Source organism: Excalfactoria chinensis, chromosome 4, assembly GCF_039878825.1.
Source record: "Excalfactoria chinensis isolate bCotChi1 chromosome 4, bCotChi1.hap2, whole genome shotgun sequence".
NCBI classification, from domain to species: Eukaryota; Metazoa; Chordata; class Aves; order Galliformes; family Phasianidae; genus Excalfactoria; species Excalfactoria chinensis.
Window position 1 is genome coordinate 14,213,574 of NC_092828.1, and position 25,501 is coordinate 14,239,074.

Below are 25,501 nucleotides of genomic sequence, written 5' to 3' on the forward strand. Positions count from 1 at the left end.
CCAGACTACACAGATTTTCATGCTTGATTGGCAAAGCTGCAAAGATGACTTAATAAATCATAAAATGCCCACAGCAGGTTATCATTCCGGTACAGCAAATGTACAGACAGTGATCTCCTGACCTCCTGCACCCCGCAATAAGGCTTTCTCAAGAAGGAGGGCTGTAAAGACAGGCTTTTATCCTGCTGTTCCATGCAAAATAATTCAAATAGTTTTGCTCTCTTCTTGTTATGAGGACTGCACATTCTCTTTTCATCACATTAATGACATGTCCAAGAAAAAAGCATTTTATTTTCCTTGTCAACTTGAATGCTCTATTACGTCAAAGCTGAAAATTTCCTGAAGCAAACCCTCTCTTCAAAAACAGTTGCTTCTTATACGTTTTCTATCTATCTGCTCACTTAATAATTAAAATCACTGTTCACTGCTTTTTGCTCCTGTTATCACAGCAGATCTAGCATAAAGAACAGTGAGCTGGTTTCTATTCCCCCCTGTTTATCACCACAGAATCATTTCCAGTCAGCTAAACCTTATGCAAAGCCGCAGGAGACAACAGAACTGTGCATACGTAACCGAGGACTTACTCTCACTGGCAAAATCCTTGTTTTTCGGTTATCCCACATGTGAAAAAAAAATCTGGATTGGCCCCTAACTTCCACCTGAAATTTGCAAGGCTGACACACAGGAGGAAAAGGTTCCTTCCTTGTTAACTGAGCACATTTGATAAAGAAATAGCTGACACAGAATAAACGTGGATCTCACATGCCATTTTCAGAGGCATTTGCAAGGCAAAACTGCATTTAAGAGCAGGGGAAGGTTTGGCTTTTTACCAATAGGAGTAGGGAAACAAGTTGGTCATATTAGCAGAGGCTAGAATGGTCATTGCAAAAAAAGGATAGTATAATTTGATTCTTGTTTTGCGCAATACTCCCTTACTGGAATTTAGTAGGTTTTGCTAAAGAAGCACCTTGGATTTATTTCAGCATGCGAGGTTTTCTTCTGTGCTTTTAAGACACAAAGCAAATTCCTTTCTCTGGGATGCACTTCAGATCAAAGTTTGTTCCATTCTCCCATGCACACTCACTCTCATTCATATAAACGGAGACCCCAAGCATGCAGGAAACATAGTCAAATTGGAGCTGCCATGAGGACTAAGAGATGAATTCAGAATTTAAATATTATTATGCATTGGCGCTATCATCTGATAAGCCTTTCATTAACAGCCGTTAAAACAGAGATAGCATAAAGCAGGAGGGAGAATGAAGAGCTCCAGAATGAGGAATTATTTTTCTTCCAACTACAGAAATTGAATCTGCAATTGCTTCATTGACTTATTTTTCTTACGTGGGCTTTTTACATATATTTTTGTGCATAAGCATCTGCCAGGTAATAGACAGAGAGCTACTATCAGACTGTGCACACCGGGCTCAGACAACAGTCTACCAAAAATTAAGAGAATCAGGTTCTAAAATGCACGCAGGATCCAGTTGATTGCAGTGAATGAAAAGAAGTATTTTGAGTTCTTATTCAATTTATTCTGTAACCTTTAGGCACTACCTCAAGTTTTGGGTGTGCGTGAGAGAGGCATTTGTGATCATAATTGACACCATTGCTTTGGTTTTCAAAAATCTGGTTTTCTGGCAGGGTAGTCTAAATTGTCTCATTATGCACAGATACTAACTAGCATGGAAAAGATAGCTGTGATAATTCTTAACAAACTAGTTAGCCAGGGCAGAGCACTCACTCACACAGCTCTACTGCTGCTAGGACTAAATGTAAATACACATATAGGGACTTCCAAGATTTCCTTAGGGACGCTTTATTTGTGTCACATTTACTTCTCCATATATATTTATTGTTGGCAACAAAGAGAACGTCTCTTCTTTATCATCTGGCAATGATGTTTCCTATTGTGCACAAACTAATGTGCACTGAGAAGAGCTTCGCAGTCACTGCTGTCTGTGGATCTCTTGGCTAAGTTAGCAGGCCTATAATTGCTTTCATTTCAAACACAAGATTAAAATTGGATACAAGCCCAAAACATAGCAAGACCTGACTGACGTTGCACACATGGACTCAAAATGTTGAGCACTGGGGCCCCTGCACTGGAACATGGGACACTATCAACTTCTGGGTATTTAGGAGCTGAACAGGCTCACATGAATTGCTCTTCTGGTTCTGGGGCTGGGGAATTCTCAACCAGTTTCTCCCTCTGAAGTCTACAAATTCTAAGGTCAGCTTTGGATGCATGAGTTATAGAAGGGTATTGCTTTCCATAGTGACAAGCCCATTTTAAATGCATTTAGTTCATGGGAATTGGACACAAATGTAAAGTAAACTGGATTAATGGTGATTGATATTAAATCTCACAGTCTTTTTCCATGTTCCTTGAGACCTGCCCAAAATCTAATGCGACTCAAAACAAAATCCCTGAAGGAAGAAAAGATCGTGGTCTGATTATCTCGAGTCTGTGGTACCTGCCAATGACAATCTGTGTCTTGTTTTTTGCAAAGATATAGACAAGAAATGCAGGGAGAAGATGCATTTAATATACGGGTTGGCCAAAACCATAGAACACAGAATAGCATAAGGCTGGAAGGGACCTTGAGAGGCCACCAGGCCCAAGCTCTGCTCCAGCAGGGACACTTGGCCAGGACTGTGACCTGAGCTCTGCTGCCTGCTACTTCCAGCTGCTGGTGAGCAGGGCAGCTGGCAGACAGCTCTGACTGTATCATTTTACAAAGTGACTTCTTAAAACAAAGCTAACAAAATGTTTTACATACTCCTACATTCATTTGCATACAGAAGAAGCCTGAGGCTTTGACTGTCTATTCCCCGCAGATCTCCCCATCTCACTGTGAGATTTCTTTTCAAAATATCTATTTCAACATTTTTCAAGGACTGGATAATATTAAAATGTACAACCCTTTACTTTAGCACCATAATAATGATATTTCCAACACCAACAAAACCAATCTCTTCTGCAAGCATTTTCTGTACAGCTCAGAACCAGTCACCCAGGAAAATACCCTACAGACTTAGAAGACTTCTGTGCAGTGACAGTGTATGATCACAGGAATAATTTCTACATTTGTAGGGACCCAGAACCTTTCATAGCAATGCTTGACAAGACAAAGTTAGACAGTTCCATGCTCCACACCTAGACAACACAAAAGGTGGGACTCATTAGCTTGCACACAGGGCCTAGTGCCAGCTGAAATGCCATAGGTGATGCTGGATCTGATTCAGCTGATCTCTTCCGCTGTCCAAGAAAGACACAAGGCTCTGTGTGGATGTTTAAGGCTCTAGAAGCTGTCTTTAGTGCCTGGGCAATGGAACTAAGTTTAAGGTTAAAAGAAAAGATATGCTCCTTAATAGCTTTTGAAATACATATGTAAGAACAAAGATCATACTAGGGAAAACACTTTCCCTCTGCAGTGCTAGAAGATACTGAAGTAACATGACTCCTAATAACCCAAAATGATTAAAATTTGTTTCCAATCATATTTCATTACTTGAACTCATCACTGTGATACCTGACCATTGTTGCAGTTTCACTGTGAAGAGCTGTGAGCAGGATTTGGTCCTAGAGAGGATCACAGCACTTTATTGCAAGAGAAGTCACTGGCATGGGAAGTTCATGTTCTTGGATGCCCAGCATACACTGGGCACTGTATGTGCATACATTTTGGTGTTGTATGGTGTGTCAGTGACTTTGGTAGAGTTCCATTTGGATCCTACGGACAATTCATCAATTACAGGGCTCAGATCCAGCTTGAGAAAATGGTAATGTTATACCCTTGGGGCTCAGGGAAGTGAAAGTAGGGAACATAATAAAGCACATGGCTTTTTGCATTAGTAAAGCACACATCTGGAAGGGTTTGATTTATTTTATTTTTGTAATGACTTTTTTTTTTTTTTTTTTTTTTTTTTTTTTTTTTTTTTTTTTTTTTTTTGAAAGAGAAGACTAGAATTTATAGGTTTCAGAAAGCCGTGTGTTTTAGAAGGGAGTTATACGAGGAGATACCAGAGGCACTGCAGACAGGAATCTGAGAATATGGATCCACACGTAATTTCCTGTAGTGCTTCAGTTATCAGCAGAGCCAAAATCTGCTTGTGTAAGGGGTCAGATTCAGCTCAGAGATCATTCCAGCCACACCAAGAATGCATTCATGTGAATTTTGTTCTGATGTTGGCTTTCTGCTCTATTCTGAGAAGAGATGTCTGCTCAGATAGCAGTGAGGATTAGCAGAAAGACACACACGGAAGCTCTCTTTTACCTTACTTTAGCTTGGCATACATAAGCTTACATATCCTATCGCTAATTTAATTTCCATGTGCCCTCTCAGGGAAGCCTCTTGTCTCCACCACAATTTCCCCAATTGTTATAGTGAAGGTCTGACACACTTCTGGAGAGGATGCTGCAGTTCTGCCAGCTCTGAGCTGCAGGTGGCAGAGCTGACCCAGCTAACAAAGCTCTCCCCCTCCGCACAAGCTATGGAGCACAAAAGAACTGCATCGTTTCAGTCGTTTAATGCCTTTTGCATTTTAAACAGAATTCAGACTTGACTCTTGCAATACTTACGTGGTGAGACTGACATAATCACCACGCCAGTTTCATTTGGCACTGGACAGCCAATGAGTCCCAAGTCTACCAGAAGAAGCCATTCCCATCATTAGCAGTTTTGTCCATATAAAGCAAAAGTTTCACTAGCCACAAGTAAATAACAGAATTATCTACAATTTCAAGTTGATGACACTCACAAACATTAATGAACGATGAAGTAATCTCAGTATTTTTGAATCAAACCAGAGAGGGCTCTAATGGCAATGAGAGCCTTCACTGAAGTTTCAAGATATTTAGTCTTAACTCTTTGACGCTTGACACTTTTCCTGGTTTAATGCCTGTATTAATCACTTGAAAACTATGAAAACTGTTGAATAGCCAGAGCTCACAGAGATTTACAACCCTTCATAAAAGTGACAAAACACATTTCAATAGGAGCGACAGTCACTGTCTAATGTTCAGGTAGGATGCTGACAGTGAAAGAACTTCTGGAACAGATGCTGCGGCCTTGAAGGGGTCCAGTGCTTTCTTTCAGATCTCAGTATTTTCTCCTCCATGAGATTCAGAATTATTAACTAACAAGGCTGAGCACAATGGTATTTTATTTCTATGCTGAGATGCAGCCTTTCGTCTGCATACCCCATAAACGTGCTAAAGACATGTGCTCCAGTTAACGCTGCCAATGACATCCTGGCTCCAGTTTATTTCCTTGGGAAAGGACCCATTGACTACGGTGGGACAGAACTATGGAAAAGAATTGAAATATCTTTGTGTTCTGTTTCATGGATTACCACATGCACAGATTTTTGGGGGCTCATGTTACTGATACAGCTGCAGCGAGGAAGGGACACATAGCAGGTATTTTTTCAGCCACTGTAGGCGAGCAGTACCTGAAGGTCTGACTTGCAGGAGCAACACCAAGGCACCGTGCTCTGCACTCCCAGCATTATGGCAAAGAAACAATAATGCTTTGCTGCAGTCCTGAATGCAGTTCATTCTCTGGAGTTAGAAACAGGGGAGGCTTACAGCAGAGTTTAAATTTCTCTGCTCATGCTCACTTTTCAGAATTGATGGAAGCATCGTTCCCCTGCAGAACAGAGGGAGGAATGAACATTTCCTAGGAACATATTGCCGCTTCTTTCACTGGCCGGCTTGCAACACACTGCCAAAAATAGCTTGTGTTTTTTAAGAATCACATGTGAATACAGAACATTTTCATCTTAAAAACTATCTTCGTTTTCCATTAACAACAGGGAGATATAAAAAAGAAATGTTTGGATTTTATTTTTTTTTAAGAACCAAAAGAGGGCTTTCTTTTTTTTTTTTTTGTTTTCTCTTTTAACATACTTGTTTTTCTGGAGGGGATTGCTTCTGCTTTGTTCTAAGCTCCTGCCCAGAATGTCAAGACAAATTTAAGTCTCTTCCATCAGAGCATTTCCGTGGATCAGCTACACGCATGCTCCTTCCCTACATGATACATCTTAAGACAAAATAAGTGTTTCTGAGATTCCCATCACTCTCGCTACCTGCTTTCACTTTTTCAAGAGGCCAGATACGCTCCTGCTGAGATGTGGATCCTAATAAGAAGTTTTCATTATGTGATCACCATGTAGTATATGTCAGGCTTTGCTAAATAAATTACCAATTCTTAGATGTTGCAGAACTTTACGTAGCAAGCAGTAAATTCAATAGCCACTTTGGTTTAAATTATAAAGGTAGTTCATTAAACCTGGCTATTTAAAATCCATGTATTTTAGTTATGATGCCTCAGATGATCCTTGAGCCCAAATGAAAAGGCGGCTCTCAACTCCAATAGCTTAAGCAGTCCCATACTGTAGGCTATTCCCTGACTTGTTTATTGTAACTACTGTTCTCTCATTTCTTCCAAATCCTTCTGTTCCAAAGACTCTTAAATTGGCAGTGTGTAAGCAGATGGAAGTCCTTGGTTTTGCTACATAGGTAATGAATAATATGAATTTTTTATATTCACACAGTAGAAAAAAAACCAAAGCTTGTAAGTATAGTATAGGAACATACACTGTATTTACTCCTAAATTACATACACTTACTTTAAACGTATAGCAGCGAAAAGGTTTGCTTCTGAAATTTCTTTCTCTAGGCTCTGTCTTAAGAACTCACAGAGATTAATGCGGCTGCACCTCTCAAAGAAATTGTTTTATACTAGTTTGGAGCTCGGCAAGACAGAACTGCATCAGCCTGAACTTGGCTCACATTTTAAGTATGTCTCCAAAACCATATGGAGTGGATATTTTGTGTTAGTTTTAAAAAATGTGGGACGAGTTTCTGCAGCACAGTTCTGCAGCAAGAGCAGTTCTGGGACAAGTTCCATAGCCTGAGATTTACTGGGTCTGGGATATACTTAATAGCCATCACTCCACACAGGGTAAGGTTCCACATTTTGTGACTGCTCACCATGCTGAGTCAAGAATGTTTATACTTGCAATTACCTAAGAAACTAGGAGTTAGAATTTCCAGCTAAACGCTTGCAATATTAATGATCATTAGCATCTAGGGCTTATTATTTATTATTTATAAAAAGCCAGAGATATACAGGGCTATTTTACAAACAACTCATTCTAAAGAGATTTCTATCTCAAGCAGATAAGAAAGAAATACTAAGCCAGGAGTAATTTGGCAACAGTAAGGTATGCACATGAAAATAACAATTTCACGTAGTGATCTACAAGTCCCTTGAGGACCACTGATATATCTGATACGTATTTAAATGGTTCTCACGTGCTGTCACTTGAAAATATGGCTGTTTTGCTATGCAGATCACCCGCTGTACGTTAGGCAAAATGTCATTCATTTCACTGATAATTTAGTTATTTAGAAAACAATATAAGATCAATTTTGCCACAAAGATTCTGGAATTTGTGGTTTCTCTGTGTCCTGCTAACTCTGCAAGATGCAGCCAGATGAGATGCAACTCCAGAAGCTCCGTGCTGCATTCACTAGTAAATACTTACATCAGTAATGTTTATTCATCCTATGCTCTGCCCTGAATGCCAGTCTAGGACTCTCCAGTTTCTCACTAACACCCAGAGGTAGCGAATGATTTCTCAATAATGCAGTGTTCAGCTGCTCAATTGCTCCCAAGCTACATAGCTCATCATGTTTTTACACTGCTCTTTATCTGCAGCCATTTCAATTCCCAGCAACAGCAAGAACAGAAAGAAGCAGCACTCATTTCAGGTAAGACTAAGCTTAAAAAAAATGTATTTTTCCAGGCAGATACTGTGCACGAGTAGCACACAGCAACAGCACGCAGCTACACCCAGCGCTGCAGCTAATTCTCATCAGTGTGCTGGATCCCAATTTCATTTCTCTCTCTCCTTTCCTCTCTTTTTTAAAATACCCGTCAGCCAGCAGTTTCCATCAGGGCCCTCTCCTCCAAACACCCCACAGCAGTGCAGGTGACTATGGTAACTGCTAGCCCTCCTGGCCATTAATTCTGTCCTTCCGTGTGGCGGCAGCAAGAGCTGCATTTGTGGAGACGAGCTTGACATCTGCCTTCTTTAGTTACCTCTTCGGCAGCATTATCAGTATGTACTGGAATGCATTCTGTTTTGCAATACTCCTAAGCACTAAAATAAGGCCTACCAGCCATTGCTGCTTCCCCTCAAACTATTGGTAAATGTAGCTCTTATTATTTTCTTTGATATTTTGCTTAGATTTTCCATTTTGATCTATGATTTGTGGATCATTTGTTTATGGGTTTAGCGGGAGCTTTATTGCTCACATTTATGCTACTTTCTTTTAAGTTTTAATACTGATTTTAATAGATCTGTATTTTTTGGATGTTTTGCAATCAACTTTTGCAACTTTAAATTGCTCTCCCTTTCTCTCATTATGCAGATAACAAAATGATGTTCTTTCAGTAAATGTCTCTCTATTTTTTTCTATTCATCCGCTATACAATGAGATGTTCTTAGAAACCTTTCCTTCACTGGTATCATACTAGTCCTGTGAGTTTTCAGTACTGTTTGTGCCAGATGTACTCATGCCTCTTTCTATTTCACTGTTCACCAAAGTGAACAGTGGAAGCTATCTAGTTTGTTTTTTCCTAGCTGGCAAATGAGGTTGAGTACGGGCAGCTGGTTTCCATACCATGAGTATGTATTACTGGAATCCCAATGGCAGAGACAAACTGCATCCAGCTGCTGTAGTCCAACTAATGAAAACAAAAGAACTTGCAGAAGTCTCACCTTCCACTTGACAGGCTTAGTCTGAAGGCTGTGAAAACCCAGAATTTGAATAATTCATTATGTCTTTGCTACAGACTTCTGGTGAAATCTGGCCTCACTCAAATTATATAAATTGGTTGCTGGGTTCCACAGTGAGGTCAACCTGCCTGAGCCTTCTCCTTGAGCAGAGATCCCAACTGCAGGAAGGGATCAATACATCACATCACTAGCCTGTATTGTAACAAGAAGTCTTGTACAGACTATCATACTGTGTGATTCTTCTCTCCCAGCTATTTGTATATTAAACAATCAATAGGCAGGATATGTATCTTACACATCTCCGATCAGAACTGAGTTCTGAAATGTTTTAAGAGAGTCCATAAAACTTATCTTTGCAATTTGATTTAACATTAGTGTTAAACTGTATCGCAAAAGTCATTATGCTGACTACATTAAAGGATCCTTTATATTGCACTTGGTACAGCAGTGAGCATCAATCTCAGACAGCTTGTCAGGACAAAAGTAAATTCTATTGTAAATAGGAACAGATTCATTGATTTCAGCCTATGTAGTATTTGGATGGTGTTCCACCATTATGTGAGGGTTAGGGTTGGTCTATAGTAATGAAGGAGTTGAGCTGAGTACTTTGGACCAAACTGTTTTTACCTGAGCCTTGTTCTGTGAACTAATCTCTTTTTCTTTTCTATATCCAACTGTAGGTTATGAATTGACACAGCTACCCAATAGTCATTGCTCCTCACTGATTCAGTGGCCTGGTGCAAAGCATGTGACACACGAAAGCTTTCTTAATTTCATTTTCTCTAGATAGTTCAAAAATGATACAGCTTACATTTATTCTCATTTCATTATTATTGCCTTTTCTCCTAACACAATCACCACTTTTATTTCTTACACAGCACTGAGCTAAGGACAAAACAAGAGTGAATTCTGAGACTGTCATACACTTCAAGAGATGTTCCTCTCATGCTTTGCCAAGTGCAGATATTTAATAATCTGTATTCCTTAATAATCCACCATCACAGTCAGCCCGAACAGTATCTTTAGGAAACAGCATAGGAAAAGTCTATTTCCCCATCTGCCATCTCCCATCGCTATCATGTGTGATGTTGTTGCATGACATTTCCTTCCTCTCTATTTCTCCAAAGGCAAACAAGCAGTATTCAGCAGTTCTGAGTCAAATCCTAACACCTGATATTTCTGATATGCAAACTGTTAGCTTTTTCTATTCGTGCAACAATAAGACCTTATCAGTTTTGCTGCTTTTCATTTTGACTATGAAATGCATCCACTATCACTCATCACCTATGTCCCCGGCAGCTCCCTTAGGTTCAGATGGAAACCGGCATGCTGTTTGTCTTATTCAAGCTGCCGCTGATCCAAAACAAATCACAGCATTATAAAAAAGATCAAGAGCACAGGGACTGCATTTGAATGCTGGCAGTTTTTAGTAGGCAGCTATATTACAACTTGGAAATAAGTTTAGAAATGTTTTTGCGGTGAAATGGTCTGCAGATGGCAAATGCTGCCTTCAAGATACTGACAGCAGAACAATAGGAGAGGTTACGCCTGGCCAAAACGCAATTCTGAAAACACAGGGGTGCAGCTGAAGTTTTACTTCAGTATGTAATTTTTTGAGGACACTTCCAAATGTGTGTCACACACGAGGACGCCCTTTATACCACCAAACAAACCATCGCTGCATGCCTTTCATTTGACAAATTCGCTTTCTTTCTACACTGCGTTACTTTCAGGTTGCCTCGTACAGGAAATCAGCTTTCCTTCATGCAACAGATACACATGAAGATTCACACACACTGAGGCAGTACCACAAATATGATTCATCCTTCTGACTGAGGTGTACGTAGCAACTCTAATCTTATTTACAACCATGCAAAAATGAAGCTTTTTCCAGAGTATAAGCAGCTAGCTCTTCTGTGTCATGAATCTGTTCCCCGTCCACATAAAATCCTCTTGTTTCTATTCTGCAGCTCAAGCACAAATGCGGTGTTTTTCACATAACCAGTTCTATTTTTAGCCTGAATTGTAGGAAGTCTGCAGCATTAATAAATGGAAGAGAAGTACAGAACTGCACTGCATGGTAATGTGCCAGTGCCAAAGCTAGCTTGGCCATTAGCCAATGAACTGTGGTTAGATGTAAGAGCAACGAAAGTAAAAACACCACTTATAATGGAACGATTAATAAGCTGACAAACTTCCATGTATTTATTTCATACTTTCTGAATGCCAACCTTATTAATACCAACACATTTTCTATTTAATTAGCAATATCTCTCAGCCTGAAACATACATATATGCATACATACATGTATGTGTATTTTATACATGCAATTGAGAATTTCCTTACTCTGCGCTCAAACAGAAAGGAACAATGTAAGAAGCAGACAATACTTTGCAGTGTAAAGCTTGACACAGGAAAAAAGGACTAAGGAAGGAGTTTTTCTTTACAAACTAGCAACTCTGCTAGATGCTATAAATCCACTGTTTCATGTTTTTCTCTCCTGTTGACTCCGAGGTTGCCTCGTTTGGTACCAAAATTATGAAAGCAAAAATCCTGCAGAGCCTTCACACAGAGGACAAAAGTTCACAGTTCTTACAGGGACACAGTCATCCATAATCTCTCCACTTCTCACCCAATCTACAAAACTTGCCCCAGTGCAGCTACACGGTGGACAGATGGATGTTTATATAAAAGACCTTGTGCCTCAATAAAATTCCATTTCAGGGTTATATAAACACAGCAATTACTGGAAAATTGAACTTTTTAATTAAACATATTCAAAGAAAGTAGGGATTAATGACTTTAAAGTAGAGAGCATTTAATGCTTACATTCATAGATCATCCACTATAGCGAAGCTGTATTATCACAATCAGCCACTGATGCTTTTAAGTATTGATACCGTGTGTGTTAATGATGCTTTAAAAACCGTCTCCATAAGAAGATAATTAGTAACACAACTAGCATATATTACACCTAAAGCTTTGCATTCAGAATCATATTTCAGCAAACTTCACCCACAGCAACATCCTCAAAGGAATCATGATGTGCTTCAGATAAGACTAGCTGTAGCTTGGCCCAGTGAGTTGCTTATCAGGTACATTTTGGATGTTTTTAGTAATGCTGAAAGAGGAGGGTATGGCTCCTAGCGACTGCCACAGAAAAATGCAGAAAAAACTGCCCATCTGATTCTCCCATTTGTAGGCAGGAAGGAGAGTGTTAATTTGCACCTCATTTAAATACACATGCAAAATTATTTAGCAGTACTGAAATTGTGTCTGCTCTGATTGGAGCCCTGGTTGTGTTCATCTGAAAAATCAAGCTCTGTACTTCCCATGGATCAAATCCTACACGGTGAGTAGAGAAACCCAAATAGAAACCCACACACAAAAGTCAAAGGGAAAAAAATAAATAAATCAGCACTAGGTTTGTTTTCCTGTTAAGAATTCCATCCAGGCACAGCAAAATCAATACTGTTTCTCTGCCTGTACACACCGTAATGGAGCTGTTCTGCCAGGGTCTGTACAAAAACGGGGATGGGATTTAAGGTGGGTGGATGTGACAGGGAGGTGTAAGCTGGCACACGCTGCCCTGTGTCCCTGAGTGTCAGCATGTCGTCATGGGGCCATCACATGTGGTGCTGGCACTGCCTGGCAGCCCTGCTGAACCTGGGTAGTGAGGAGGAGGCAGGCCCTGGGGGGGGCACCCAGTGCCTGTCTGGGAGGGGAGCCGGCCACCAGGACTGGTGTCTGCAGGCAGATGTGGACATGTAGGCCTCCTGTCAGCCCCTGCTGAGATGGAAAGGTGGCAAAGCACTGAACTGACAGCCACCACATGCCTAGGAAAATCAGATGTCCCAGCCTGCCTGTTAGCTTAATAAATTAGATACTGGGTTGTTCAATGGCCTTATAGCACATGGTGTTGTACCTTCACTTAGCCTCTCCTACATTAATTTTCTGTGCTGTTCAATGACAAAGATCCACGCTCACTCTTTCCAACACATATGTAAAGAAGTGAGCTGGAAAGCAATGGGAAAAGAACAGTCTTGTTAACCCTTTCCCTGTTTCTGTTTTCACTCCCTGGTCTTTCACACACCCACCATGCTGCAGTTCTTGAGGTGCACCGGCATCTCTCAGGCAGCTGCCAGCTTTTGGTGCAGCTGATGGAGGGTCTGATCTGTGCCTGACATACCTGCTCTGAATTTCTGGGCTACTTGTAGAGGTGAGATGGAAAAAGCAGAGAGCAATAGCACACAACTGTTTCACAAAAAGAAACCTTTCAGCGGTTGTCAAATTACTTAATCCTCAGATTACTTAGATGAATAACTGAGCTGCCAGCTGAAAAGGAAATGTGTTTTCTGGGAAGTCTTTCAGATTCATCAGTTCATTTGAAGTTCTCTGTAGAAGTAATATTGAAAAAGGTCTTCAGTGTGTGTATCAGTGCTGCTGACTGCACTGCAGCTCTGTTCCCAGAGCTGATATCTGTGATACGGTGAGCTGCGCTCACCAATATACCAACCCTAGCAGGAAGGCTCCTGGACACTAGTGAAGCAGAGGGCTCTTCTTGTAGAAATTAACTTGATCACTTCAAGTTTTTCTCTATCCAACAGATTACTTTTGTGTTGGTATGCTTCCTGCTTTATGAGGTATCACCTGCCACTTCCACTCCTGCACGAGATGAGCTACCACCAAATCAGTCCTAAGTGCACAACAAACACTCTGCTAATTTGACAGAAATGTGATTTTGCTCACATCTGATCCAGGCTGGGTTTATATTGCTTGGTGGTACTTGGTGCACAAAGGGTCAGTACTGACAAGAATGGAGCTGCAGCCCTATATTGGGTGCACTTACCTCTCGGGTGAGGTGAGTGAGGCCCATCCACCAGCCCTCAAGGTGTGTGACAGAGCACTGCTCAGCATTTAGAGCCAAGTTATTTAGAGTCTTGTTTGTTTTCTGAGGAGAAGAGGAGCTTGACTAATAGGGCAGGCCTATGTTTCTGGGTTGGGAAGCCAAAATCTGACTGCATGAAGACAGCACTATCCATACATTACTTAGGCACACAGGCAGCGTGCAGTGTTGCTGACTCCACTGGGGGCAGCACAGCTGCAATTTCCAGAGCAACTCACAATGTCCCTGGAAACTCTGACTACAGCAACAATTATGATTTGGCTTTTAATAATTTATTTATAGAAACATTTACCATCTACATCTTCTCATGTGAGCAAGGCAATGTGAATTTTACCTCTAGTACATGATTTGGGTAATTTTGCCTATGCTAACATATCGATTTTCTTCAGGCAATTTAGTGTTTTTAGAGAGCAAGGGTGGATTTTGAACTTTTCTGCTAGTGTGATCACAGTAATGTATCCTCTATCTTCAAAACTACTTTTTAATGTGTTTCAGCCAGGACTGAAAATATCACACAAGCCACAGAACAATCGTCAAATTCTCATTATCACCGCTAGTGTTGGGAGAAGTCAGCTTTACGAGGAAGGAGTTACTGGGACCTTAAGATTCCTGCGGTGTTCATGCTTTCTTTCATAGCAAATAACCTCCTGGTGGAGAATGCGGCATCCAGAAAGGCCTTCCAATGGTTCCCTGAACTACTCTGTGTCCCACCTATATAATAAGGAAACTAATAATTCCATAATTCAAAATGCGTACTGTGAGGATACTTTCTGCTCTTGCCAAACACCAGTTATGTCCCTGTGAAATGGAAAAACCACTGGGCTCAGACTGGCAGTAATTCAGTAACACATAATGGCCTACGATATACACAAAGCCAGACTTTATTCTCTGCTGATGCCTTATGTCCTTTAACACCACCTAGCCATGAATTAGTGATGCTTTTATCAGTCATTTTGAGTTGTTCCGATACTATAAGAACTGCAAATGAAACTGGCTAAACAATTAGTACTTTTGGCTGCATTTGCTTAAGGAATCCTTCTACAATCATGCTCCAAAATATAGCCCTAATTCAACTCTAAAGAAAAGGGCACAGTAATTTTTTTTTCTTGCATCTAAATTGGAGTCTAAACCAGAAAGTATCAAACAATGGGATGCGTCTGCAGCTCTTAGTGTCACCTCACAGAGAAAGACATTGATCACCAAGTTAAACTTCTTTGCAAATGTCTTCTGATTTGCACAGCCATTATCTTTGGCACAGATTGTTAAGAGTTATTATTTTCAATTAAATAAGTAACAATTCAATTACATTTCTTACAGCAATTTATATTATAAGGGAAAAAAATGCCATTTCCAATATTTAAGCAGTATTGATAAAAAGAAATAAACACTTATTTTCAGTGGCTGAAATGGGTTGGTATATGCTGACATGCTGTATGACATACCAAAGAGATGCTCCTGCATTTCCCAGACTACTGGAGTACTGGGATCTTTTGTTCCCTTATTTTACTGTTTCTATGTTTGACATCATATAAACCCAATACCATCTTTAGATTAAAACACGTATTTCACAATAGTGTCTGAAAAACCAAGTTTCTTGACTTTTGATCTCATTTTACATGAAAGCATCCTCGGTAACATTACTGATCCAAAGATCTGCTTAAAGGATCTGTCACTCATTCTGATCGACGCAACACATTTTCAGTAAGCAACTGCATCCTCTAAAACATTGTGTGTACTCCCAGAATCCAAAACCATTTGCAAAATCTTTGCTTCCTGTTCTGTGTATAATAATTGCTGTAGTTCTGTTTCCCATAGTTAAACAGAAATTCCTGTATGAGTCTGAACTAGACTCCAGATGAAACAATATTAAGTTCCACAAACTTCCCACTCTTAAAAATTGGTGAATGAAAACATCAGATCTCTGAGGTCAATGAAATGACATCATTCTTCCTTACCTCTCCTGGCTGCAAACTTGTAAGCACCCAGATTTTTGTTTTCATACCTCTCTGAAACAATTTCCTTTTTCCAAATGTATTTCGACACACAGTCCCATGTGCCCACTATTCTTTCGCTTTCTGATACTTGTTTCAGCAGATGGTACAAATGAACTGGGATAGACAGTATTTGCTTAATCCTAGGATCCTTTGAATTGCTGTTTGGAAACTAATGCAACTAGTTTATTATTGTGAACTGTCTGCAGTACATCCTTGGATATGTTGTTTGATCTTGTTCTTTCACAATGGGTTCATTCTGGGAGCTGATGATGAAGAATTCTACAGCTTATAGAACCTGCTCTGCTGTAAGGTGGAAGCTCTTGCTAAGAAGTCTAAGAGATTGCCAAGTATAAAGTACAGGCAAAGCCAAAGATTTCCAAATGTTAACAATATTTTGAGATTTAATGGGAAAAGTATGAGAGAATTATGGGATGAGTCAACTGATCGAGACATGAGGATTAACTGCTCTATACCGAATAAGCTGCTACTTAGGAACATCTGGTTTCAAAGACACTAATATGTTCTGTCTCCTCTCCTTTCTCTCCCCCTAGAAAGCAAGCCTAGAAAAAACCATGTGGAAGCTCCATGAAGAGACAGAATCCAAAGGATGCTACACTATAAGACTGCTCTCTCCTAGGTGACAGCGTCAGCACTGTGCTGATCCCTGTGCTGCATAAGCTCAGCTGTTTGTGTGGCAGTGCAGCAAAATAAACAAAGGAATCGGTCTGTCCGAAAAATTATCAAAGGCAGAATGTGGGCTGAAACATGTGGCTGAAACTGGTGATGTGGGACAAATGCTGCTTGAGAAAGTGATACAGACTGCCAAACCATGCGCTGACTTCTGAAGAAAACTGGAGCTTTCCTCTGAGCCAGAACTGTGTTGGCTTGTTAAAGGCAAGCTATCTTTAGCTGCAATTAGAGCTGATTATCTCAGCTCTCCCAAAATGGTCACTCTAGAGCAGAGACTGGCTGCCTGATAGTCATGTGGAGGCTTGTGGCTCTCAGGTCCAGACTCAAGAGGAGCTCTTGGGGACCACCCTGTCTCCAGAAGCACACTGTGGCTAGACTGCATGGGGATTAATAAGCAAGCTTATCTAACAGCTGGGGACCAAATCTGCTTGGCTGAAAGCCAGGATAGATGACAACAGAGAAAAATAAATTTCTTTCTGTACTGCACTTAGATTTCTTTCTCTCTGTGTATCTGACTCCTAGTTTTCCCAGTAGCCAAGTATGGCAAAGAGGAAAAGGTTTAGAAGAAGCAGTTTCCTGATGGAATTCCTAGGAACGATTGTCAATTATCTGATAGGCAGAGCTGAAGCAATTTTTCTTCCTAATGGAATAGAAGCTGTCCCCTGATCCCGGCAGAACAGCAGCACTGGGAATTTGCCTTCCTTCAGGGTTTGCTATTAAAGCAAACGTACATGTAAAGTATCAAGGAGTGGCTCTGTGGACGTAGTTTGCTTTTGAGTTTCCATTTTTCATTTGCATTTTCATTTCCATTTTCTTTTTTATAGAAAACAAATCTTTGCTTCAAAGCACTTCTTAGGAGTCAGAGAATGCTTTTCTCCAAGTTACTGAGCAAATAGCAACAGAAAAACAGCAGCAGTGGCAAAACTTTTAGCTTCATGAAAGCAGACCATGGATGTTCAGCCATTTAGGACTGTGTCAAGTATTCCCTGAACCTTGGTACTCAAAATCCTCACATTCTGTGTGACCTGGGATTTAACATACCTCTGCTCCAACACCAAGATGGGAAGAGGCTATCCCTACATACAAACAGGGTTAAATTCCAGGCTTCACCACTTATAGTGAATGTTTGCAAGCCTCAAGTCCCCTTGCAGTTATTTGTTTAGTGCTGGAAACACAAAGACAGGCTGGTTGTAGGAGGAGCAGGAGCATAGCTGAGCCCTGCCCCAGTCCCCGGCCTTCATTGCAAGCACAGCACTGCAGCCTCTTCGTTTTGGGAGGACCACACTCTTGTGCCAATAAAGCTAACACGAGCGAACAACCAGGTCTGCAACATCCTCTGAACATTTGGTAGAAGGAAGCCCATTCCTGCTTCACATCAGCATATCCCATCTTGTCACTGTCTTCTTGCCAAAATGTCATATTGTAGGGGGATTCCTGGAACCCTTCCTCATGCAGAAAAGGCAGCTGGAGGGGAGATCAAGGAACACTCTCTGCTGCTCAGAGAAGAAATGCTACGTATGTATGAAACTCTGTTACAGCCTCTAGATAACTGAATCACTTAGCAGTCTAACAATGAAAAGAAATGCTTTTTTTTTTTGTTTCTTATTATTGACTATAAAATAGTCCAAGGTCACCAACAGGCAAAATGAAAGCTCAAAATACCAACTCTGAAACAAAAGTTATAATTGTACCAAATCAACAATAACTCATTTCCATGGTGTTCCACCTGCCCTCATTAGGTTATACAGAACAAATGTCAAAGAGATAACATTCAGGAAAAAGGTGTTCTTCTGATAAGGACAATAGCTTTGTAGAAGTTCCTCTGGGGGAAAACAAATAGTCTTCCTTCCCTCCTTTTAAAAACAAACCATCTGATCTTTTACTAGATCTGTGCAAAGTTTCACACAACTGCTGTTACCCTTCATTTGTATCCCTGTAAAATAACGTCATAAGGTCCCAAGATTACTATCTCACAGTGATGCCCAGATAAGACTTGCAGCTTGCATGTACAAATATCCTTTTCCTAGATGCTAGCACCGCAAACTCCTGCTTGGAGTTTGAAAGTCAAGCTGTGTTCTCTGCCTGATATATCACCACAATAAAACACTGCGCTCAGCGCTTAACAATTCTGTAGTAAAGTGCAACTCAGAAAGGAGGAAACCTGCTAAACTTTACAAGCTGCACGACTGTGCTAAACTAACAAAAGAAATCAGAGTAAATTCTTACTTTATTCAGACATGCATGTAAGAACCAGAGGAACACAAGTCGGCATTTTTTCAGATTTTAGATTTGTTCTGTAGATTCAGATATATGTTTCTAAGAGTTGGGGTTCTCCGTGGCACTTGGACATGGCCTTCCTATCTTGGAACATGTGTAATGCACCAGTTGGGTGCTTTGGAGCTTGGCCACTACATGCCTGTCTCCAGTCAAGGCTACTGGTCCCTTCCAGAGGAAAAAGTAGAAGTATTTCTCTCACTACTAGCAGTGCATATGGGATGAGAGTAAAAAGAGACCGCCATTTCTGAAGGTAATGTTATTACAGCTGAGATCTCAGCTTGCGGAAGAACAGTAGCATTTTCCTACATGCAGAAATAACAGACACACACATTGTATGTTTTTCTTAATACAGAAGTCAGGAATGAAACAGTGGTAAAGATATGAAGCAAAAAATTAAGAGATATGGTCTTCAAGCTCACACTTGGTTTGTAACTTTGGTCATACCAGTAAATGAAACAGGACAGAAGGACAGAAGGATGGAAGGAAGAAAGATCCAAATGCAATTTTAAGCCTTCAGCTCCCAGAATGTGATCCATAAAGTCCTTCTTAGGTACCTACATTTCACCTGCTGCAGATGAGATGAGCCTAGCTTGTACTCAGACATGTTCAAAATTCACAGAACAGGCACCCTCTGCACTTAAACCCCTTGAAACTGCATCAGTGCTAATAAACTAAATTTGCCAGCACAGGCAATGAGGCCAACTGGAAGGGAATACCCCCATATTCATGATGCTAAACATCATGCAAGAAGAGACACTGCCTACAAACAGAACAAACAGAACTCCAGTGATAGACTCTGTGTCACACCAGCTCCTGAACTGTTCCCCTGCACTATTTGAAAGTCAGCGTGGGTAAAAAGCAGGTCAGGGGCTGTTCTATGGGAGTACAGACATTGCATTCAGATGCCTAATAATGTCCCTGGATGCTGTTTAGTATATGAGGATGGACATAACTTGTGTGTCTTGAATAAACAAATGGAATCTTAAGCCTGCCTAATAGATTTGGATGGCTTAAGTACACAGAAATACAAGCTGAGCACAGAAAAGAGCAGCCATTGGTACTTTCACTCCACTGTGATACTTGGTGGCTCTTCAACAACAACAACAAAAAAAGGATCCTGAGAGCCAGAACTGGAAAAGAAGTCCTCATTCTTAGTCAGACATACTCCCTTATCAGCTGAGACAGTCTGCCTCCTCTTCATACACTCCTCTGGCTCCTGTGCCTTCAAAGGGCTTTTTTTTTGAATGTGGACATGGCGCCTCAGCACATGAGGGTTTGAACTTCCTCAGGTTAAGGAGGACATCAAAGATTTCTGGGCAAGGGTTTTGTATGCTAGATGAAGCCAGGCATCATCAATCACCTCCAAGACTACTGCAAACATAAACTGAAGAACAGCTGCCTGATACATAGAACTGTAGAATAGTTTAGGTTGCAAGAGACCTTCAAGAACATCAGATCCATCCATCAACATGACCAAGTGGTTTAATGGTGTTTTATATCTATTACTGATACCCACTTTATTTAAATCTTCATCTAGATGGCTTTCTCTTGCTTATATTGCCATATTAAATCACGATCAAGTTAGAAAACCTTTAAAGCACGTTCCTTAAACAAAACAGAACAAAACATCTGAACCAAGATGGCACAGATGCCTGTTGCATCCCGAGTCACAAACTCTAGTTGAAATCTGAAAGTTTTAACTGAAGGCTGCAGTGAATCCCCTCATTCTGATGGGCTTTATGTGCTTCTGAGCATCGTACAGCTCCTCACATGTTCAATAGAGATGATAGCTCTTATAACAATATTGTCAGAATAAAAAATAAAATTATTTTAAAAGATTAGATCCTGTAACAGTGAGAGTGCATGCAGACATAGATTTTCTGAAGCTACAGAAAATACGAGCAGGCATGACACAATTTATAATATGAAATGGCTTTACTATCCTAAAACTTTTAGGCATGTTTTCAATGATGTCATGAACATATATTTTAGTAAATGTATGTGGATGAACTTTTTTCCCCTCTACGTAATTATTTCTAATAGCTGCAACAGCCTACAGGCAATGCATTTTCTTGTACTTCTTGGATGGCTGAAGTCATCTAGTTTTTCTAATGTTCATTCCAGGTGTTTAATACTGATAACCAACCACATATGCACTCCCTGGACTTTCCCATTGCTTCAGTAACACACTGTCTAAACTGGACAACTTACATAGTTGTGTTTTTTCTTAGAATCACAGGATCAAAGAATTACTCAGGTTGGAAAAGACCATAAAGATCATGAAGTCCAACCACAGTCTAATCATAGTACCCTAACTCTAACAACCCTCTGTTAAATCATATCTCTGAGCACCACATTCAAACGGCTCTTAAACACACCCAGGGACAGTGACTCAACCACCTCCCTGGGGAGCCAATTCCAGTGTGAACTGTTGTTGTTGTTTGTTTGGTTTTTTAACTAGAACAAGGGAAAACACTAAATTTTCTATTCATGCAAAAATACCTGCGTGATAAGGAAAAAACAGTGAAGTCATCACAGATTAATTCTGTTTGTTTTTATTTTTGCTTTTTTTTGAGTGCCAATCAAGAGGTCAAATTGTTCATTGCGAAAGGCATTTTCTTCACAACTGTGACTTCTAAGATATTCTATACATTCAAGAAGCCTTATTTATTAACACGCAGATTGCTGAGTGTTATTAAATGCATGTTTCTGACAGCCCCTGCAGATATGAATGAAGTAGCTAATGAGAAGAAAAATTGCCCATATTGCCTTATTCCCAAGGCACAAATCATCCTTAAGCAATATTGTGATGACAAATGGTGTTTTCACCTTTGTATACATCACCTTCCACGATTAAACATATTGATGAATAGCTTTTTGGAGTGTACCCATATGAAGCTTTAAGAACTTGGTTCCAACCTTAGAAATAGGAAGCGAAAAATGTATTGATTGCTTTAGGAAAGTATATGTTTACAGGTCTAAAAGAAAGGGGTCTAAGGAAAGTTTTAAGCAGGTCACCTTTTAAAAGCTTTGACAGAGCAAGCTCTAAGAATACTAAATGTATGTACTTTTCTTCTAAGTCATTTCTTTCCATATTTCAGCCTGATTTTCCCTAAAATCAACAATGATATTGTAGTTGATATCCTCTGAAGATCTTTCTCATCTAATTCTTGTCCAGAAAGAAGCTATGAAAGAACAAAACTTTGAACAATGAAATCAAACACTGTAAGTTAAAAAATGTAAGATCCCTTTAGGCTTGTTTGAGAATATAAATTAGGGTTAAAAGGTGGTGTGACACATCCATCTCAAGAAATATTAAGCAGCCACAACATCCATTTAAATGGAGGAGTTATCAAGGACCAGTAACTGCCTTCATGGCAGGTGAAAAAAAAAAGTCTGCTTTCTTCTTTAATGTCACTTAAAGGAAATAGAAAGAAAAGAGCCTAAAGTATCACTCCAAACCAATCAGTGTTACAAAAGTATTTTGTTTTATATTTTGACCCTTCCTATGATCTCTCTGGCTTTCCATCCTCTTGAAGGAAATGGTCATTAACAATATTTGGTGCAAGAAACGTGGGAGGAGAGCAAAAGCAGAGAATTGAGAGCATCTTCATAGACAGCATACTTCTGCCTGCCCTGGGGGGCCGCAGTTCACAGAAGGCTTTGTTTCTGCTACTTTTCCTCTTGCTTCATGTTTCTAGTCTCTGCTGCAGTAGTCAGTTAAAGAATGAAAAACTGAAAAGCTCATGAGGCTTTTATGTTTTGTGGTTGTTTTTGTGGTCTAAACAAGAGGCAGCCTTCTCCCTCTGGGTTTGGACTCAGAGGAGCCTTGAGCAGTGCACTGCTTCTTGCCATCATCTCAGCAGAGCTGGGCTGACCTGCAGCAGCTTGGAGCAAGCCTTGGAGCTTAGACAAGAGCAGTGCGTGTAAGTCCTCTGCTGCTATGAAGTCCACAAAACTATTGTATTATTGTGTAACTGGAAGTAAGGTTTTTCCTTACCATCTATTACAGCAACAGGAAGCTTATCCTAGGCTGCAAAGTGGTCCACAGTAGAATTCAAAATATTAACATAAGATTGTAGGAACCAAGCTACCCTGATGCTGACCCAGGAAAAATCTGAAGACCGAATGGTCTTCAGGATACAATTAGCCATCAGAAAGGTACCCAAAGAAACAATAAGTGGTATGAATATGATTTGGGTGATAATATTGACTCCAGGAATATATATTTTTATTCTGAGTAATTTTTTGTTCTCCTTATAGTATTAGCTATAATAATGAGCGAGCTGTGTTTCATGTTTCATGTATTTCATGTTTCTTATTATAATTATTTTTGTCAAATTAATTCATTTTTAAAATTACATTGTTCGAGGTCATAGCAATAGAATACAACTGATACTGTCTCTCTTGTATGGCTGAGCATTTCACCTCACACACTAGAAAAGACAAGGTACCCAAGGATACCCTGGAGTACCACCAGGATATGGAGAGCTATAAAAGAAAGACTGTTGCTATTTAAATAGACTATAATACTTCACATGACACCATAGTTCTAATACATCTTGTCAAAATCTAAAAAACAGAAAGCTCTGCTGTAGTGTTAAGAAGATTGAAATCTTACTTCCTTTATTTGCATATCACAATCAGAAGATGATTCCATTCTATAGTTTCATTAGTTTGCATGGGAAGTCTCTAGACCTTCGCCTTTCTTTAGACCTATAACACACCATGGAAGACAGTACATGTATTGCGGCTGGTGACATGAAGCACAAGACCAGATCTGCTCCAGAGAGTGTGGTGATCTCTGCTTCACTGCCAACACCATTTTCTTCAGATAGTGCTTGTGTTTTCCTTGGAGATTTTGCTCCAGACCTGGCTGGGTCCAATCCTGCTTTATAAATGAGATGCTATGCAATCAGGCTAGGGAATATGCCGCGGGCTTTTTGTGTGTGTGCTTCATACTTACGCTATGTAAAATCGTCTTATCTTGCGTAGAAATGGTGCACGGCCTTTTAATTAAACTAGCTCTAAGTTTTGCCTGAATGATTAATAAAATGAGAAAATTCTCTCTCTTGCTATGAAAGCACCATTCTTTTGTCTTCCTTCATTCTTTTATATTCCTAAACCTTTTCTTCAAGTCAGATCCCTAAGTTGATAGTTGTTCCTTGGGGCTCACCTAGGAACTATAATCTGTGGCTAAATCAAGTTAATTTTCTTTTGTCACAAAACTGCAAAACAAAACAACAACAAAAACGCAATAAAAATAACCATTTGTTGTTGTTGTTGTTCATGCAGCATGGCATTTTCATGGCTAAAATTGCCCAAGGGACTGGAGAAATTAATTTTGATAAATTGGATTTTATGGGTATAAAAGACCTCTGAATAAATGAAAAACTATGAGATGACATTTGGATCAAAGGACAGATACCCGTTGACTTCAACAGATGTTAAGACTGGTTCTCTGATTAACAAACTGCCTTATTATGAAGCAATGGTGAGGTAGAAACACTGACGGGAAAAGGTAACAAGGCATAAGATTAAAGAAGCCATTTGGGACAGGGAGAAATACTCAGCATAGCACCATTTTCTAGCTGTGCAGAACACAATGCTAGAAGGGAAGCAAAACAGATGGAAACCACTTCTGCTTACACTGCTTACAAGCCTCATGTATGCAGCAGTACAGACCTGGTTCAGTACTTCTGCTCATCAGCACAGCCTGTAGATTACATCCTATGGGCCTAATGTAGTTGAGGTAATTGCAAAATCATGTGCTCCTGTTTATTAATTAGATATCCCTGCTGATAGATCCATTAGTACGAACACAAGGTATGCTTACAAATCAAAAGCAATGCACAGACTTGCACACTTACAACCACCAGATAAACGCTGATATTCATGTATATGTACATACTGTACTGAAACAGTTTACTAAGGTTTTCTAAAAGGTGAGAACAAACAGAGTATTTTCAATTAGTGCAGTTGATTGGTAAATTATGGAGTGATTCCTATGGTACTTAAAAAAACTGCATTCCTCTTATTACTATACCCACACATTCACAGACATACATCCCTTCAGTGGTGACAGACTTGGAGATGTGGTCTAACTTCCAGGCAGAAGCCAGATGATACAAATCTCTGTTCCCTACCCTGCACAAGTAGCACTAGGAGAGCTACTGAGGATGATCATAACTTGGGTGGAAGGGCTAGATGAGTTTCTCCATCAGATCAGTCAAAGAGAACAGGTAATGTCAGAGGAAGGGGAAGGGAGAAGCTTACCAGTAAGGTTAACTACCCAGAGAAAATTATTGCAGAGATTATGTAACGTGATTGCTTGTGATACCAGAATAAAGAGACTTGTAAAATAAACCTCCTGAAGATTAAAAACAAGGGGGAGACATATGATTCACTTTTCAAGTAGAGAACAGAACATAGTGCTGCCATAAGCTTTCAGAAATCAATACCCCAAGACAACTGCTTCCAAGAACAAAGATTTGAACCCCAGGCTTTGCATTAAAGCCTATTTCTTGACCTCTGCAACCACTCACCCATCCCTGCATAACAATTTGAACTGAACACCCATGGATGTTCAATATTCAACAGCTAATTATAATTTTTGCTGTTTTCATTGCTTTGAACAAGAAGCTGGTTTTGGTGTTTTCAGGTCTTCACACAAATCATACCTCTGCAGCTCTCATTCCTAAACTTAATTAATAGTTATTATTATTTATGACTGCACTGCATATTAGTCCAGGCTTTAATTTGGTCTTCTAAAAACAGAGCCTGCAGCTGTGTTCTTGGACTTCTTTCCCCTCATCTTTT

The 25,501-nt window shown here is 40.0% G+C and overlaps 1 protein-coding gene across 9 annotated transcripts in view; it reads right to left on the reverse strand.

Moving 5' to 3' along the window:
* Positions 1 to 25,501, reverse strand: part of LDB2 (LIM domain binding 2) — a 206,628-nt gene that overhangs the window by 12,131 nt on the left and 168,996 nt on the right. The window lies entirely within an intron of this gene.